The sequence below is a fragment of the Cibotium barometz genome, chromosome 42 (assembly GCF_041138505.1).
Source record: "Cibotium barometz isolate CiBa-2024 chromosome 42, ASM4113850v1, whole genome shotgun sequence".
Taxonomy (NCBI): Eukaryota; Viridiplantae; Streptophyta; class Polypodiopsida; order Cyatheales; family Cibotiaceae; genus Cibotium; species Cibotium barometz.
This window is the reverse complement of record NC_141087.1, coordinates 9,197,825-9,218,172: the sequence shown is the minus strand read 5'-3', so window position 1 is coordinate 9,218,172 and position 20,348 is coordinate 9,197,825.

Here is a 20,348-nt window from a genome sequence, read left to right as displayed (position 1 = left end):
CTAAAAATGGTCAAAAAGTGACCAAACTGACTTGGAAAATTCTAGAATCAGTTTGTTTGGTTAGGAGCTCAAATTTTCCTATAAATAGAAGCCTTCCCTTGTTGAAAAAAACTTAGTCTCTTATGCTTGTTACTCTACTCCACCTAAGCCAAATTAGATAGTCTCTTATGCTTGTTACTCTACTCCACCTAAGCCAAAATATATAGTCTCTTATGCTTGTTACTCTACTCCACCTAAGCCAAATTAGATAGTCTCTTATGCTTTGTTACTCTACTCCACCTAAGCCAAAATATATAGTCTCTTATGCTTGTTACTCTACTCCACCTAAGCCAAATTAGATAGTCTCTTATGCTTTGTTACTCTATTCCACCTAAGCCAAAATATATAGTCTCTTATGCTTGTTACTCTACTCCACCTAAGCCAAATTAGATAGAGTCTTATGCTTTGTTACTCTACTCCACCTAAGCCAAATTAGATAGTGTCTTATGCTTTGTTACTCTACTCCACCTAAGCTAAAATATATAGTGTCTTATGCCTTGTTACTCTACTCTACCTAAGCCAAGAGCTGTGAATTCTTTAATAATTCACTAGTTTTTGATACTTCTCTCTTTCTTCAATCCCCATTGGTGGCTCCTCCGTGAATAAAGAATCAAGCAAATCATAAGGTAAGTATATTGAATTTTGATCTTTCTATAATTACTCAATGATTCTCTCTTCTCAACCCCTCTCAAGCTTGAGAAGTTTAATTGGTATGGTTTTTTTAATGCTATTGAAGTTAATTGGTGAATAGTAGTGAAGAGTTACATAATTTAATAATTGCTATAGAAGTTAATTTCCACTTATATTTAAATTCTAATGGTTTTTATAATTTCTCTCTCTCACTCAAGAAATGGTCATACTCATGACCCATTCTCAATCCAAATGAAGCTTTTCATAAAGCTTTTCCTTAATCCAAGATTAAGCTATGCTTGAGGCCAAATTAATGGCTTTTTGCTATGCTTTTAGTTTATGCCCATTGATGATTCAATCCATTATGGATTGATGACCCAATTAGAGACCATTCTAATTGTTTTCTTAATGATCCAATTAGAGACCATTATGGATTGATGATCCAATTAGAGACCATTCTAATTATTTCTTTAATAATGAGCTTTATCCCTTAGAAAAAAAATTGAGATTTATCAGTCATAGTAGCGGAGCTATGGCAAAATTTTTATAGAAATCACGCATAAAATAAATCCATTCAAAGCATAAAAAGAGGACTTCCTACCATATTCTAGGAACTATCATCCTAGATTAATTAAAAGAATTTTATTATGCATGGAGATGTGGATGTTTGCATGTAGATGTAGATGTATAGATGTAGATGTGGATGTGGAGGTGGATGGATGCATGTAGATGTAGATGTATAGATGTAGATGTGAATGGAGATGTGGATGTATGCATGTAGATGTAGATGTATAGATGTGGATGTGGATGTATACATGTAGATGTAGATGTATAGATGTAGATGTGGATGTGGAGGTAGATGGATGCATGTAGATGTAGATGTATAGATGTAGATGGGAATGGAGATATGGATGTATGCATGTAGATGTAGATGTATAGATGTAGATGTGGATGTGGAGGTGGATGGATGCATGTAGATGTAGATGTATAGATGTAGATGTGAATGGAGATGTGGATGTATGCATGTAGATGTAGATGTATGGAGGTGAATGTGAATGTGGATGTGGATGTATGCATAGAGATGTAGATGTATGCATGTAGATGTGAATGTACGCATATAGATGTGGATGTATGGATGTGAATATACGATATGCGATGTGAGGGAATCTGAAGTGATGAGATAGAAATGATGTGATGGGATGAGTATACATATAAATGGAATATGGAATAAGTAATGTAGATTGATGAGGGATAATGTGGAAAAATAAAAGTTAAAATAGAAATTGTGTTGTAAACTGTTTGTAAATACTGTTTGTAAATGCTGTTTGTAAATGATTGTTTTATGTCAAGAATGCTGGGGGGAGCATTTTGACCGTCTTGTGATTAAAGTCGTGATGGTAAAGTTGCAACTGCTGACGGGGAGTCAATGAAGGACGTCTCGCGTAGCAAGGTCGGCCGAGGTCTTGACCAGCCTCGGTGCGATTAAAATGGTGAGCTTCCGGTACGGTGGATGAGGGGCCAAGGAAGCGCCTATGCGTGAAGCCCTAGGTTACCTGCGAAGGATCCTAGAGGGTGCTGACCATACGGTGCTCGGGCTCTGGGTTGCCTAGGATACCCACGCGTGCGTCGAGGAAGATATTGGAACAGAGTTGGAGTTGTTTTCTGAAATCGAGCATGGATCTGGTTGATTGACCTTGCTGGTCTTCAATGGATGAGTCCATGCTCCTTATATGGATCTGTTGGTTGATCTTGCTGATCTTCAACGAGAGTCCATCTTGTTAAGTGATTACATTGCCAAGTATTATGGGCTAGGAACTATCGAAACGGCTCCTGAGCGTTCTAGTTGCCAATGATGCCATAGATACTCTGATGAAGGAATGATGGGAAATTAAGAATCAATTGGATAAATTGGAAGATGGTGATCAATGATACTATGGTTTTATTAAAGGATTGTTTTAAACTGGTTGAATCTGGTTGAAAAAGGCAATTTCATATTGGGTGTGTGAGTGGTGTGACTAGTTTTATTTTGCATGAACATCCGGCTGGAACTCTTTTCCTTGGTACCCGGGACAAAACCTAACCAAATTTTTAATTGGATCCCATCACTACAGTGGTTGGGCGGTTGGCTAACCCATGGGATTGGATGGGGTTAGGCTGGACTGATGGATCCGTAAATCGAGACTCAAACTTTTGTTTTTACGATAGAAAAAAAAAATAAATCCGGGACAGTAACTGTTCTATGGATAGGAATCAACGGCTGTGCCTCTTGAATGGGGAAAAAAGCGTTGATCCCAATGATCCAAGTGCAAGTTTCTTCCTTGAACTGACTAAGTATCTTATAGATGTAATTGGATCATCTCGATCAGAAATGATCTTGTCTACGTTAGAGTAAAAAGTTATCCTGGTGGAATCGCCCGTGCTTTCCGGTTAAGGAAGTTTTTTTTCCGGGTTCGGTTTTGGAACAATCGACGGATTAGTCTCTTATCCGGATATCCGTGGGCGAGGCCCCGAGTGTGGGACCCCTGTCCCGCGCGAGAAGCGCTACTTCCGCTGCCAGTACCCCGAATCCGTTGCTCGGTGGGAATAGGGATCTTACATGATGTGTATCAACATCCTACACACAAGTGTTTAGAAACAAATCCTCTAACTCCTTTTCAATACGACCTTACTCTATGACCTTACTCTACATAAGAAATGGTGGCATACATATAGGGCATACATAGAGCATGCAAAGCTCCAATATACATACGCTTCCAGGGTCTAGCATTAATAGAAAGGGTTCAAAGTTTAGAGCTTACCTCAATACGAAGGGTAGGGTGTTGGACTAAAACCAAGAAGACTTACAATCATTGAGTAGAGGCATTAGGGTTTTTATATAGGAGCTATGGCTAGCATTAAAATTCAAAAGAGGGGAATATTTTACAAGAGAGAGGATTAAAGATAAGCTTTCATAGAACACTAGTTTGCACAGGAGAGGAAGATGGAGATAGAGATGAATCTTTCATGGAAAGCTTGTATGCATAATAGGAGAGGGAAAAGAAAGATCGCATACCTTGCTTGAGAATAGGATGAGAGACATGGAAGAGATGGAATAGATACGTAGTAGGAAATGGTTCATGCCGTGAAATGTTTTCTGCACTCACATGTTAAGTCTCTCTGCTGAATGAATTTTGGAGTGTAACTTACCTATCCAAATGTTCCCGAATGGTTGTGCTAGGAGTAAGGAATGCAATGCAAGTTATAAGAACAACATTGGCTCCTATTTTGTATTTTTTGTGAAAAAAAAATAGAAAACAAAGTATCACACCTGCTTGTTCACTCACGGTAGCAAGTTTTGTGATAAAAACAGAAAACAAAGTATCACACCTGCTTGTTCACAGTAGCAAGTTTTGTGATAAAAACATAAAAATTAAAAGAAAAAACAATGCAGATTTCCTCTAGGATAACCCAAGTACTCACCCACACACCAAAACACACAATATCTCCCGACTCTTCTCAACCAATCAAACCTTATCTTTACATTCTCTTCACAATGCACTTTCCAAATGCAAAAGGTAATCATAAATCTTGCATAGTGAGAGATGAAGCTCAAAGAGGAGGGAAGAAACAATGTTTGTTTCCCTAGTAGCGCGGTGCCAAAAATGTTATGGGATACTGCACCTCCCAAGAGAGAACCCTCACCATTCACAATTAGGAGAAGCAATAGACAAGAACTGGTGCTAAGTATGCACTTTTCTTCTGTAAGTGGCTTGAATCAGGCAGCATACCTGCTAGAAAGACAGTTGCCTCGGTTGGAAGGCATTGTTCTGGCAAAAGCAGTATAATTCCTCTGGTGGTAGAGCGTTTTTATGATCCCACATTAGGTGAAGTTCTGCTAGAGGGAGAAAATATCAAGAGTAGTTTGTGACCCTAAGGAAGATCTTGTGGAGACATAATCCTTATCTCCATCATACAATGGTAGCATTGGTTCTCCATCACGAAAACTGCTATATGGGTAGGTATCCATCAAGTGTGTGGAGGATACTCAAATCTCACTTTTCAGATGAGGAGCTGATAGATATGATTCTCATATTAAATCCTCAAGAAAAGGTATGTCAATTGTTTCGCATTGGTTCTCCATCACGAAAATTGCTATATGGGTAGGTATCCATCAAGTGCATGGAGGATACTCAAATCTCACTTTTCAGATGAGGAGCTGATAGATATGATTCTCATATTAAATCCTCAAGAAAAGGTATGTCAATTGTTTCTCCCATATTGATTGTGATGCTTTTAAATGCATCTTGTTTCTTTCATATTGATGGAATGTGCATCCATTGACTTAGTTTACCTTTGTATTAATGCTTTGATGTTGGTTTCCTTCCATGATGATGGTTACACGTTTCCTCAAAATGTCCATGATGCCATGGTGCTGTTTTATGATGATTTTTCAAGCATACATATGGATTCTTTTTCATCAAAATGTCCATGATGCCATGGTGTTGTTCCATGATGATAGTTACATGTTTCGTAGATGATGGTTGACTACGTTTCCATGGATTGTATCCATGATGCCATGGTATTGTTCCATGATGATGGTTACATGTTTTGTTGATGGTTACATGTTTTGTTGATGATGGTTGACTATGTTTCCATGGATTGTATCCATGATGCCATGGTGTTGTTCCGTGATGATGGTTACATGTTTCATCGATGATGGTTGACTATGTTTCCATGGATCGTTGTTCCATGGTGATGGTTACATGTTTCGTTGATGTTGGTCATTCCAAGCTACATGTTTCATTGATGTTGGTTCACTTGGCTAATCTATATTGATTGATTGTGTTTCCAACGATTTTATTCCATGATGATGGTTACATGTTTTGTCCATGATGGTTGACTACGTTTCCATGGATTGTATCCACCATGATGCCATGGTCATTGGATGCACCGTGCCTTGGCTTTGGCTCATCAGATTGACTAGGTTTATTTAAGTCTATCAATGTCTTTTGTGGTCGACAATGCAACCATGCAGGTCTAAATGGCTATAATGGTGTTCAAGTCTTGGAATTCAATCTATGGCAACTAACAAGAAATTCCGTCGATCATATTTCCCGAGAGGTTTGATTTCTCGTCCGGTCAGCTTATGAGGTTTATGTTCACATCATGTCATCCTGACTACATGTCAGAGGTTTGATTTCTCTTCCCGTCAGAGGTTTGATTTCTCATCCTATCAACTTATGAGGTTTATGTTCACATCATGTCATCCTGGCTACATGCTGTCTGCGGCGGATGTCAAAGGTTTGATTTCTCGTTCCGTCATCTTATGAGGTTTACTATCCTGATTGTGAATGTCACACGTTCGATTTCTCGGCCTATCATCTTATGAGGTTTACTTTCAAGTACGTCATGTCAGAGGTTTGCTTACTTTCAAGTACTTCATGTCAAGGATTTGCTTTTTCGTCCCGTTAGAGGTGTCTACATCCCAATTATTGTTTCATGTCAGAGGTTCGCTTTTTCATCATGTCTGGTCATCCTACTTATGGACGTCAGAGGTTTGATTTCTTGTCTGGTCATCCTACCTATGGACGTTAGAGGTTTGATTTCTCGTCCTGTCATCTTATGAGGTTTACTTTCATATCATGTCATCCTGGAGGTTTGATCCAAGTTATAGTTGTCTCATTATCTTGACTCATAATATTGGAGGTTTGATCTTATGTCATAGATTTTTTCCATGGCAAATATATGATTTTAGCTTTCCATGATATCCTTACTAACTAGAATGAGTGTCATTTTCTATTTTTGTGTTTATTGATAGGTCAATCTTCCAAGTCAACTTCTCCAAGTAACCAGATTCTCTTACCAAATCTAGTTCATTTGCCATCATTGATTGGATGATCTTCCACAAGTTGACATTGCCATGCATGTCCTTGCGGATGGACTATATTCCTAAGCAACCATATAATAGATACCTTTATGTCTATTTCTTTGTGTACATCTTTTCGTGTACATCTCATATTTCTATAACAAAATTATGGTTTTCCATTTGTTATGGAGACTTTTTCCATATTACAGGGTTTATGGATCAGGATTGTATTTGGATATTGTTGAGCTTCAATATAGAGGAGAGACTACAAAAATATTATTTGGCATCGTCATGAAGATAGACTCGCACCCAACCTACATGAATGGATCAAGACAACATGAAGATGGATGACGATGACTCGTTCAAAGCCTTCATGGTTATTGTACACATAAGAGTGATGAAGTATGTATGGGAGTGATATAGCTCCTTCATGGCTATTGTATATATGGGAGTGATGTAGCTCCTTCATGGATATTCTGTATATGGGAGTAATGTAGCTCCTTCGCAGCCTTCATGGCTATTGTATATATGGGAGTGATGTAGATCCTTTGAATAATACTTTGTAACTATAAAATAATTTAATATAGCGGTAGGTGTATATAGAGCTGTGGGTTTTTCCCTTGAGCCCCCAAGGGTTTTTTCTTCCACAGTTAGAGAGCCTTCTTTGAGCGGGGGTGTTGGCTATATATAGAATGTCTCTATATATAGCCCTAGGATCTCCTCTATATATACTCATCTATTGTGTGTATTCCACACACTTTGGGGATTCAATCTTGTGCAATTCAACAAATATAGTCTTGAGAGGAGAAACACAAAAAAGGAGTGAAGCTAGAGGGTAAGACGAAAATGCTATAAGCTTTTTTCTAAGACATTTAAGCATGTATATAGAGAGAGCCACTTTATTTTCACTGTGTGGGTTTCTTTGAGATATAGGATCTATGTAATCAGTGCAATATGAATAATTTATTTTTGTTAAGGTTTGTTGAACCTTGTTTAGTTTAAATCTTCTTTACTAGTACAAGTGTGCAGTGCCTCATGTTTATTTACCTTCTCTAAGAGTCTCTATAATTCAGGTTATGGACCTTGGAGCAATAGGGGACCCAATCAACTGGTAGAGTTTACCCAAAGATTTAGGAAGAAAGCTCCTCACCTTAACACCTACATGGGAATGGGAACCTTGCATCCACTTGGGGAATTTCCACTTCATTATTACCATTAGATATGATGGAAAGAGCCTTATAAACCTTCAATCTAGGAGGATTAGTGCACTACAAGCTAATCCAACCCCTAGGGACTATCTATAAAGGAGAGGCTAAATCAATAGAGGGAGCACACTTGGGAAAGTCCAAAAACTACAAAGGGAGTCATTAGTTGCTTAACTCTTTGTGCTTTGTTTGTTGTTAGGGCAGCTAGCCTAATGCGAGAACCAATCCTAAGATATTTTCAAATGGAGATTGAAAGTTCAAAAATTGCTAAGGGAGTTATTAGTCACTTACCTCTTTGTCCTTGGTTTGTTGTTAGGGATAGCCTAGTGTGAGAACCAATTCTAAGATCTTGGTTGCTTTTTCCCTCCAAGGATGTCAAGCATGGAAAGTTTCCATGAGAGTTGGCATGCTCACCACATTAAAAACATTACCGAATGTGGCGATAGAGGAATCTCCTCACACTCTCTTCTCCTCTCAATCTTTGTCACTCAAATACACACTCAAACGAGAAAATTTAGAATAGATTAGCAAGCATAAGACCTTAATAAACTAATAGGAGAGTGTGTGTATTATAAATAAATAATTGACTTATATACATCCGTGTGTTCACGCTATGAGTAAGTGTATCAACCTAGAGTGTTTGGCCTAGGCAAATGTGATGCACAACACTCTAGATGCTCTCTTACTGATCATGAAGCATCTTGGTGGGTTGACTTATAAGCTTTACACTACTTATAACCACTAGAATATGAAAATACAAGTGTGCAACCATTGTGGCCATCAAACCATTGGTTGAAGAAATGAAAAATAAGAAGTCCCAATATATATACAATTGATACTAAAATGTTTGCCACTGAAGTTCATCCATGGAGTGTAGTACCATGGTAACTTGATGGTTAACATACCCCCTTCTTGAAGGTAATATGTCCTTTGATCACTAATAGTTGTGCTCAAAGGAAAATTCATTATGAGTAGTTGTTTTATATGAATCCATAACATTTGTGAAAACTACATGTTAAAGAGGATAGTGTGCAGCTAATGTATATTAAACTAATGAGAAAGGAATGGGATGAATTGGAAGCAACAAAGTAATGCAAAGGTGGGTTGAGAAAAAAACCCTTTAACTAACCTAGACCTAAGCTTTGATACCAATTGTGACAAACCTCCCTTGGGAAAAGCCATGCTCTGGTTAACACACGACAACTGCCACATCATCCTCTAATGATTACTTGCCCTTTGTAATGACACAAAGTGTAGTCCCCTATTATCCCTCCTAGAAAATTCACATACCACCTTTAGTTTATGTATAGATTTCTATGGATAGAAAATTTGGTGGTAAGTAAGGGAAAGATGCAATGCTATAGTTCCTAAGACAATGTTACGTCCCTTTTACTTTTGTCCCTACTACTAAAAGTGGTAGCACCATTTTGTGAGTCATTTTGATAAGAACTAATATACGCTAGTGCTAATGGAAAATTCAATGCCCAAGGTGGGAGTTTGTGAAACTCATGTAATCCTAATTTGGTGTTCAAGTGGGAGTTTGTGAAATTCCTCTAATCATAACGAATGAAGGTACAAAGCGATGGTTGGGCCACTAAGAAGTGCATAACACTCAGAAGTGTTATACTAAATAGTATACATTGTGCCATCCACTATAGTATGTTTGGAATAGGTCACGTGTCCTTGGAATCAACGGGAGAAACTAAGAACCAAGTGTGATACTAGATAGTTTCTATTGTGTCATACACTATTGTATGTGTGGAATAGGTCTCCTATCCTTGGAATCAATGAAGAAAATAAGAACCAAGGGGAGAAATCTCCATGTGCACCTCCTTAGAGTCATGAGCGCACTTGTGACTGTGTGAGAACTCTAAAGTAGACCCAAAAAATATAGCCATAATGCTAGAAGAAACATGTAATGTAGCATGGCACTAGATTAAGCTAACCTTGGGAGGAGGCAGCTACTATAAAATGATTATTGGTATAGAGTTGTGAAGTTCACTTGAGAAATGGTGTTTATATTACAAATTTGATGACAAGAGAAGACTTGGGACAGGATTTCCTCCTTCACTTGTGCTTTCTTTGACATTTAAGTTCTCCTTCTTTCCTGGGTTCTTTGACATTCATTCTCCCGTGCACATCTCCTTTTTGCTTACTTTGAATTATTTTTTTTATTTTGTTTTGTAGATATAGATGTATAGTTAGAGTTTCCTATGCTATATGTACATGAGAAGAGCACGTGTATCAGAGACTAGTATTCTACCAAACGAGCTACCAATGCTTATAGTAGCACTTTGTGAGCAATGATGATACATGAAGTGAATGAATGCTAGCTTTATTTTGAGCTTGTGAACAATTGATCATCAATGGGTTTTGAAGGACTATATTCCACCTTGGGTTGGCAACCTTGGTGTCTCATTTTTGTTGTAGAAGACTAGGGGTTTGAAGCACTATTCCACTATTCTTGCACACTTGGTTGGTAGCCTTAGTGTCTCCCTGCTGTTGAGGACTAAGGGCTTATACTTTCTCTTGCAAACAAAATACCAAGGGCTATGCTGATAATAATATAGGCTTTGGTAAATCCGTTGGTATTAATACTGATGGTTATATGGATGGATATATCGACTCTCATACCTACAAAATTATTTTTGGCAGAATGGGATAGGTTGGGCGTATAGATAGTTTTCTCTATCCCAACCTATCCCAATTTGCCCACAGATGGATTAAGTACTTGTCCTCACTTCCTTGATTGCAAAGATATGATTTAAAAAATATTCATGAGACAAAATACACCATGATTAGGAGAATAAATTGGAACTTAAAACACATGTTTGTATTGAATATAATTTGGAGTTCATGTACATCAAAAGAGCCGATAGATGTGGCTCAAAGTTTATAAAACTATTCATAAGAGCTTGTGGCCGATGCTTACAAAAATACTCATAAATCAAGAGATTTTGGATGCCAATATATGTGGCTTGTGAAGGTTACCAAAATGCTCATGAAAAAGGTTACAAAAATGATCATATTAAAAGCTTGTGGATGCTATTATAAAATTGATCTACTCCTAATCATTTCCCTCTTCTTGGTTGATAATTTTCATAATGATTTCTTATTAATCGTTTACTCCATTTTCACTACTTAAACGATGCACAAAGTTGAATATTTAAATAATTTCCGGTACACTCATGAGATGTTCTCATAGAATGAAAAACTCATATTGTTGTTTTGGTTGAAGAATTGCAATTTGCTATCATGATATATTTAACTCCTAAAAGATAGATCCTAATTAGAAATACAACTTTAGTAATGCATAAATAACTTCAAGAAGATTATAAGAGGATAATCATCTAAAGGAAAATAAGTACTAGAGCTCAAACCCACAATTCCAAGAAGATAATCATCATGAACTAGTCCTTGAATTTATAAATCGAGGCCTACTTTTAGAAAAGTACTAAGGTAATAATTGAATTTACAAATCAAGGCCCACTTTCATCCGTACTTGAAACTGAAATACATCGGGTAAATAGAAAAAAGTAACACTGCCAAGTGAGAATAAGACCAATTTTTACTAGACTTAAACCTTTTTTTCTCTTACTCCAAATCAGAGAGTTTAACAATTTGTTTACTTCGATGTATGATAAGGTCTTGGATGCAAAGGTCCAAACATGCAACATTAAAAACAAGTGAGCAAAGTATCTCAAGTATTTGCCACTGGGTTATATCTATGATGTCAACATGTAGGTCCTACCTATTCAAACGGTTGCATGCTTCAATTGAGCTTCAAGAGTGAGCCTATGGGTTAAATGTGAAAGTACTTACAATATGGCAACAATGATACTTGCCATGCGTGCAGAATGTTATCGACTGCTCACATTCCCCCCAAAAAAACTAAGTCTTTGGTGAACACTAAAACCAGCATACACTGTTTCACTAAATCTTGATTCCAAGGATGGGTGGTTGCAAGATCAGGGTGCCCAGTTTTGTCCACTCAAGAACCCTGTAAACAGTAAAAAAACAGGCAATTGTTTACCTTTAGTGGCTAATCTCTCCTAGTAAATGAAGGAATTTCGTTTCAAGCTCTTTTGTTGGAACATCATATTCAAAGTTGGAAATATAGTTGCATAGTTTGATTAAGCATTAGATAGTCAAAAGTCCTCATTTTCTTAGGTACAAAGTCAATGTATACACCCTGTCCCAAATTTGAACTGATTCCATAAAATGCTAATATCTTTTACATATAAACTCATATGAGATTCCCACTTTGTACCTTAGATCTTCACATAATATGGAGCTTAACTTGATTTTTTGAGAAAATTTTAAGATGTTTGTCTATTTTCTTTAAATATTTCAAGGTCTTTAAAGTGTTATAATATACGCCACTTTTTGTACCCATAATAGCTACCACTTAAAATCCTCAATCTTGTAGATCAAAAGAGTGGGTAGATACTGAGACATTAGTAGAATGCGGTGGTTAGTAAAAATTGCAAATCCAATGGTTGGATTTTTAATGATCTCTTTTTCAAAATTCTTCCAGACTATCTGAAAGCCTGCAAATATTAATAATCTAATTAGTAAAATTACATTTTTGATGTGAATCATCTAAAACCTATAGGGACTAGTGTACTTGTAATGGTGCATCTATGGAAAAATAAATTGGATCACTCTAAGTATGGAAAGATCATTTGTTTATCATTTCATCATATTTTTGATTAATTTTGATTAATTAGACTAATTTATATTAATTCAAGTTATATTGGGTTAATTTAAGGGCAAGCGTATTTTCTATTATTTGCTTAATCTCATTTCAAGTACCTTGCCCCCTAAAATTTGCTCTCCAAGCATTGTCCCAGTCCAGCATAAACTGAATAAAACTGGACACCCTGATCTTGCAACAACCCGGATGCATAATATGAGATTCAAATCCATGACCTCACACCTGGTAGGTCCACATTTGAACCCCAAAAAATGGCATTACATATGCATGTTCTGTATGCACAAACACTTACCAACCAAAAGCCGGTAGTGGCCTTTGGCTTTCTATTTGGCACTACTTATCCCCCTTTCTCTCTCTCTAACTCTCACACATACACACACACTATCTCTCTCTCTCACAAGCACACACACACTCTCTCACTCTCTCTCTCTCTCTCTCTCTCTCTCACACACACACACACACAAACACACAAACACACAAAGCAAACAAAATCATGCAAACGGGTTCAATTTACTCATTCAGGATGCTTTAGTCGGCAAATGCTTCTGGATGCTTACAAAAATGCTCATAAAATTAAGAGCTTTTGGATGCTAATAGTTGTGGTTGTGAAGGTTGCCAAAATGATCATAATTGAGGTTACAAAAATGCTAATAGTTGTGGTTGTGAAGGTTGCCAAAATGATCATAATTGAGGTTACAAAAATGTGGCGGTACTGACATTGATCAGCGGCGCCACTTTCACCACCTGCACAGGCACGTCGGACTGGTTGATGACGGTGCACGTTGCATGCGTGGCCACAGCATGATTGCTCAGCACCAAAGCTAGCACTGCCATTAGCAGCATTGGGAGGGTGCTTGCACGATCCATAAAGGGCAAAGACAAGATGGATATATATTGGACGATGAAGAAGTGAAAAGAGCTTGTTGGCCTCGTCTCCGCCGGAAGAAGCTCCTATTTATAGTACAATCCACGCACCAGCTGCATGAGTTTGAAGAATGCAATAGCAACACGAATCGCGTTTCCGCTCGACTGCACTACTGCGCTCATGGCTGTCGTAGAAAAGCCTGTCCAGTACAGCCATCATCCATGGACGTTGGTGTCAAGTTGCCAACCTCTCATGAAGCTTTTTGCAGATGCTCTTTATGGTAGACGTGCTGGCAGTTCGGGCGAAAGGGATGAAACTTTTCATCATAATTTCAGCCCCAAAGCTTCCCGTGTACACTTTTAATTAAAGGCGATGTGCATCCTTTCTTGTGGTGGCCGTGGGTCAGATGTAAAATCGGATACTTCGACTGAGTATCTTTACATATTGAGAGCATCTGATTTGACCTCCATTTTTCATCATGTCGATTTTTGTGCACTTTTGCTTTGAATTATCAGAGAGCCCATAGCTAGCAGCTAGATTTTATGCAACCACTTGGCCATCACAAGACGAGCTCCAATCTGCAAAACCTTCAGCTACATGAACCAACAGCTTATTATAAAGCTCAAAAAGCAGTGCAGAAACTATCTAGGAAATTTGGATAAATTTGCTACATCTCAACATAGTTTCTTCTTGTTCAATCTAATAAACTCGAACTCCTATTTATTGATCTAGCAAATAAGTGGTTCCTATGTAGAAAATGGCAATATCTATATATATATATAGGAAATCGACTTTACTGCATCTAGTAAAGAAGTGATTTCTATGTAGGAAATATCTATAAAGAAAATTCATGTCACAACTAGTATAGCAAATAGCATTTCCTATAAAGCATTGTAAAGTTTCTATATAGTAAATGATAGTAACCATATAGAGAACCCACCTCACAAAACTAGCAAATAAATAGTGAAGTCTATATAGCAAAATAGAATATCTATATAGGAAATATAACTTTTATCTAGTAAACTAGTGATCTCTATATAGCGAAAATAGTAACATCTATATAGCGAAGAGCTCACGATGTATACAATTGATACAAGGTCTTTAACTAAAGATTTCAATCTTCATAAAAGAAATCAAGTATGTTAATACTAAGGAAGAAATCAATGTATATGAATCGAATATTCATTATATTTTTAAAAAGGATTTTAAATTTATAGTTAATAAGCTCTGAGTATAGAACTTGTATTTCTCTTGTAAATAATATGTATCCAAATACAAGATAGGATACTTGACTTCACAAAATCGATATACATCCACAAAGACAAGTTATATATTTTTCTCAATACCAATATGATATTTATATTAGAAACTATTTAGTACTGATTACTACTTAACATATTTTTATCGCAAAAAAATGCATACGTATAAAAATAATTTACAAGTTCGCGTATGCCTATCCTCAACTTAAGTAATTATCTCACACATGCGTGCTTCATTTAACTATGCGCTCTCTCTCTCTCTCTCTCTCTCTCATTAAGATAAAATCATATATATATATATATATATATATATAATATACATATCAATAAGAGATAGTGGGTGGCAAAAAGCAAAGAGAGTGAAAAAGAGTGAGAGGATGAGCAAAAGGGTAGGGGAATAATGATGTGAAGAGACGTGTGTGTATGTATGTCTCTATGAGAGAGAAAGAGAGAGAGAGAGAGAGAGTATGAGGAAGAGAGAAGAGGGAGAGAGTGGATGAGCAAGAGCAAATGTGTTTATGCGAGAAAGAGAGGGAGAGAAAGAGAGAGAGAGAGAGAGAGAATGAGAGAGTGGATGAGCAAGAGCAAATGTGTTTATGTGAGAAAGAGAGGGAGAGAAAGAGAGAGAGAGAGAGAGAGAGAGAGAGAGAGAGAGAGAGAATGATAAAGTGGTTGGGAGATATTGCGAAGAACAAAGAATTACTGTGTGTCTATGAGAGAGAGAGGGAGAGAGAGAGAGAGAGAGAGGTAATGAGGCAGAGAATAATGAGAGGGTTTATGTCTCTCTCTCTCTCAAAGGGATAGAAATAGTGAAAGTAAAGAGGGTATGTGTGTGTGTGAGAACACACAAACTGAGAGACTAACAGATAGAAGCAGGAGAAAAGGAGTTATGGAAGAATAAATAGAGAGAGTGTGTGGGGGAATGAGGAAGAGGAAGGGTGAGGGTTGAGAGAGAGAAAGAGACATCTCAAAGACATTAAACCATCTCAAAGATTTTGATAATAAGGATTACTATAAATCCTCATCTTGGAGAAGATATGATGGCACCAATGCCAATTAACAACAAGTCATTTATCATTGAGGCTAATAACATCAACACTTACATAAGTAAATAGGTAAATGTTAAGATAATAATATGTGGGAATGAAAGTATGATATCTATTCAAATTAATAATAAATTGATGAACCCGTGGTGGTGGATGGTGTATGGTTAGGAGGATGCTCATTTGGTCATCACATGTAAGCAAGGTGGTTTAACAAAGCTTTTTTGAATGCCAAAGTTCCTACATGAATGTGCATCTAATTATGTATGTGTATACTCATATTAGATGTGCATAATAATTGAGTATTTCTTTTATTTGGCTCTTGTCTCAATCCTAAAAGAGGGCCATCCCACATATAGCAGTGAAAGATGTCTCTCTCCATACTAAAAGAGGGTCATCCCACATAATATTGAATGAGTTCCTCTCTCTCTCTCTCTCTCTCACACACACACACACACACACATGTACACACACACACATATGCACATTCTCACACACGCATGCACACACACACACACACACACATATGCACATTCACACACACGCATGCACACACACACACACACACACACACACACACATGTACACATTCACTTTTAAGAGAATCCTATGCACAAGAGAATGTGTTTGTGTATGTGATATATATATATATATCACATACACAAACACATTCTCTCTATATATATATAGAGAGAGAGAGAGAGGGGGGGCTCAAAGACATTAAATCATCTCTCTCTTTCACACACACAGAGACACACACGCGTGCACGCATACATATGAGAGTTAGCGGATGTGAGCTAGTCACAAAGGGTTGAGCGATTGTTTCCCCATAATGCATGAGAGTTAAATGTTGTGCACTAGTCGCTAATGCTAGAGCAATTGTTTCCACACGTGCATGATAGGCAGTGGTTGTACGATGCTAGTCGCTAAGGCTTGAGCGATTGTTTTTACATGGCTTGACTAAACAAAAGCTTTATGACATCTCTTGGAGAAGAGGCTAGAGGGAGTGATCAAGAGAGAGGGACGTAAGGGACATGTGTGTGTTCATGAGAGAGAGGTCAGATTGAGAGAAAACGAGTAGGAAGCAGGTCATAGTGGTAGATGGAGGGAGGAGTGATAGAGAGAGAGTATGTGTATGTTGAGAGAGAAAGACAAGGGGAGAGAGAGATGATGACTTAAATTCAAACATGTTTTAGCTAGACCATCCTACCTTATGAAGGATGGTACACACCACAATAAGCATGAACACTCCTAGATGGTACACATGCCAATGAGTACGAATGTGCCTACACCATCGTGATGACTGAAGGAGCCCTACAATGTCTCACATCCACCTCAACATGATTGCTAAATAAGCCTAGGAGTTTATTCTATTTGCTGTCAGTTATCCTAGAAGCACAAACAATCCAGATACTGGGTGTCATGAGCCATGTATGTCTAGTACCAACACACATACATAGCCACCATGTACTAGTTTTTCCGTTCATTTTGGAGTTGCCTCCAATCATCACACCAATTTTACTAGGAGGACACTCACATTTGGTGGAGAGAGGTAAAAGTCTTGGATGAGCTCCCTCATGTGATATGTATCCCAGATGACACCCACACAATAATCCATAAACCTATGTGGTACCTTTAAATGTACCTTTGTAGACTTCCACACACAAACAAACATATGTAACACGTAAATACAATATTCCAATCAAATACAAAGTAGAGAGAGAGAGAGAGTGAGAGAGCGATCGAGCACTGTGTAGCGGCACGGCGGCGGAGAGGCGGTAGAGCGGCGAGACGGCGGCTCCTTCTTCACAGCTGCGACGCGGGAATCCTTCAAGGCAGCAGCTAAGCGGTGAGTGACACACCTTTTGCATTATGTTTTGAGCTTGCCTTCCTGGTTGTATGCTTGTTGCAGCCATTCGTGGCTCGCATACGGTGTTTGGCAAGTCCCCAGTTACGACCTGTGCGGCAAAAGCGCACATTTTTGGCGCCGCTGCCGGGGAGTTGCCCTGCACCAAGCTCCAGTTTGCAGCTCGGCTTGCTGCGTGAAGTTCAATCTACACTGCAGGAAAGCAACTGTGTGTTTGTTGTTGAGGTGTTCCTGTGTTTTGCAATCTGTCTTCTGCAATTTGTCTTCTGCATTTCTGTTTCTTTTGTTATTTTTCCGCTCCGCGTGTGGGCGTGCGATCTGTTATCTGGTTATCTGAGTGCGGGGGGGATTTCTGAATCCCCAGATCTGTGCTGTGTGCGAACTGCACCGCGGCCAAGGCTGAACCCTAAAGAAACCCTAGAAAACTTATCTCAAAAAAAAGAAAATAAAAATAAAAAATAAAAAATTAAATTTTATTTTTAAAGAAAGAACCAAACGTGTGAAGAGGAAAGATTTTTCAATTAGAGAAAATTTTTTTGAAAACAAAGAACCCCAATTGACCCACGACCCACGCCTCGGTCTCGGTCTCGGTCTTTTGATATATATATATAGGAGAGTGAGCCTCCATAGCTTTCTTTCAAGTGAGAGCTTATGGGAAGTCGTGCCCTATATGTAGCCCACTCCCCAAGGAGTAAAGTGAGCATATGGGATAATGCCCTCACCCTTTCCTCCACAAGCAAATAGGCTTTTGCCCCTTCCCCCCAAAGGAAACGGACTGTTTTGAGGACTACAGGAGCTCTAGATAGGCGAACACGGTGCTGTAAAGCACACTAGGACCCTTTGAACGATACGCTCATTTCGAGCTATCACACGCCCTAGTCCAAGTTCGACCGTGAGTAAGGGGGTCAAAAACGAGTTAAAAACAATCTAAAAACAAGTAAAAACGGGGTGCAAAACACCTAAGAAACCACTTGTGTCAGTTTCAAGGGTAGTTACCAACGCACGTAGGGTACCCACGTCACATGCATCTACGTTCTGGTCGGGTGCTAGAGCCTGAGCCACTAGAAAGCGTTTCAGTTTACGCAGGCTCACACCATCCCTCCACGTTAGCATCTTGGCCTTCGGCTGGGCCAAGGGAGTGCAACCCAAGATCCACGAATAGTGGATAGTGACTCGTCCTCTGACTCAGAAGCCATGGAAGGGCACCCTACCAAGAACCCTGAGGAAACAAGCCAAAACATGCCAGTGTGGGCCCCACAACTCAGATCTAGCATGTTTAGTCGTCTAATAGAGACCTTTAGTAGAGCTACACGCTCTGAACATGTGACAAGCGAAGTAAATGAAGAAGGTGGGTAGTGGATTCGCCATTCACATCTCATGTAGACCCTACCCTCCCACCAAAGAGTGTCCATGTGGATATTCTACCCACTTCGTTTAATGAGAGCCCTACTGAGCTACCACATTCCGATGCTCTTCCTAAAGTAGAGGTCCCTAGAAGCCAATCCATAAGAAGTGACACTGCGTCCACTTCAAGAGAACAGTTTGGCACACCAAGTCTAGATGGGATATTTCTCAATGAAAATTGGGAATATGATCTACACACAAAGACTCTAACGGACCTATACAACATGGGTTACACCTACCATGTGGGTTGGTTAGAAGTCCTACGATCTACATCTAGCGCCACTAATCTAGAAGAGCAACAACAAATGATATGTGAGGTCATTCATAGAATTATCCAATTTGAGAGGCAAAATAGGGGAGTGAACCTAGTTTCCACTGGCCCTATGAGATTTTTGGATACGGGCAAGGCCAAACAACCAACCCTACCACAATTGGAGACTCCCTCGGTGAGTCCCATAGACCCTTCGTATGTTGTTTCGCCTGGAGTCTCAATGCAGGTTGAGCCCACGAGTAGTAACTTTAGCTTTCCAACCTTGGCTCAACTTTCCATTCAGGAATCCACAATGCCTACCCCAATGATGAGCATAGCAAAAAATGCACCTGTTACCACTGTAGTTGGTACGACACCACTACCTAGTGTGGAACAGTACCTACAATAGTGCGTGCGAGTGCCTATCAACCATATGTACCTATCGCTACTCATGCTCATGTAGCTCCTATGCCTCTTAGTATGCCAATGGCGTATACTCCACGACCACCTTATCATAACCATTATCCAAGGGGAGCTAGGCCTAGTCACATATCATATCCTACATCATTTGCCAACATACTCAGACCAACGCCAATTCCTATCAGCCAGGCTATCCCAGAAGTGCCACCACCAACTATGCCTGCTCACTTAGGTGATCTCGCAGCATTTGCTCAGACGATCGGACGATCCATTGCGGAAAACATGCGGGGCATGCCTGAGAGAGAACCTAGAAGTAAGGCAGTACAAGTGGCTAAGCTCACTCAAAACTTCAGTGGTAACGAGGATGTTAGGAAGCACATTGAAGTCTTTGAACACGTGTGTGATTCCTTGGAAGAGCACAATGAGCTGCATAAGTGTAAAGCCTTAGGCTTAACCTTGAGTGGGAAGGCCGGAGATTGTTATCGAACCTTAAGGGTTGAAGAGCGCACTCACTACCCCACTCTCAAGAGATTGTTCTTGAAAGAATACATACGTGAGGTTGTGCTTTGGGGAGTAGCATCTCAACTCCAAAAAGCTGAACGTGAGGAAGGGGAGTCAGTGAGAGACTTTATAAGTCGATTGAAGCATCTAAATTCTCGCTGCACTCCCGACGAACGCTTCAATAACAACCAACTCCTCGATAGATTCATCCGAGGATTGCGCCACGAGGACATTTACAATGGCCTAGTCATTAGAGGTCTTACAACGTGGGAAGCAGTCACTGCCAATGCGATCCAGTTAGAA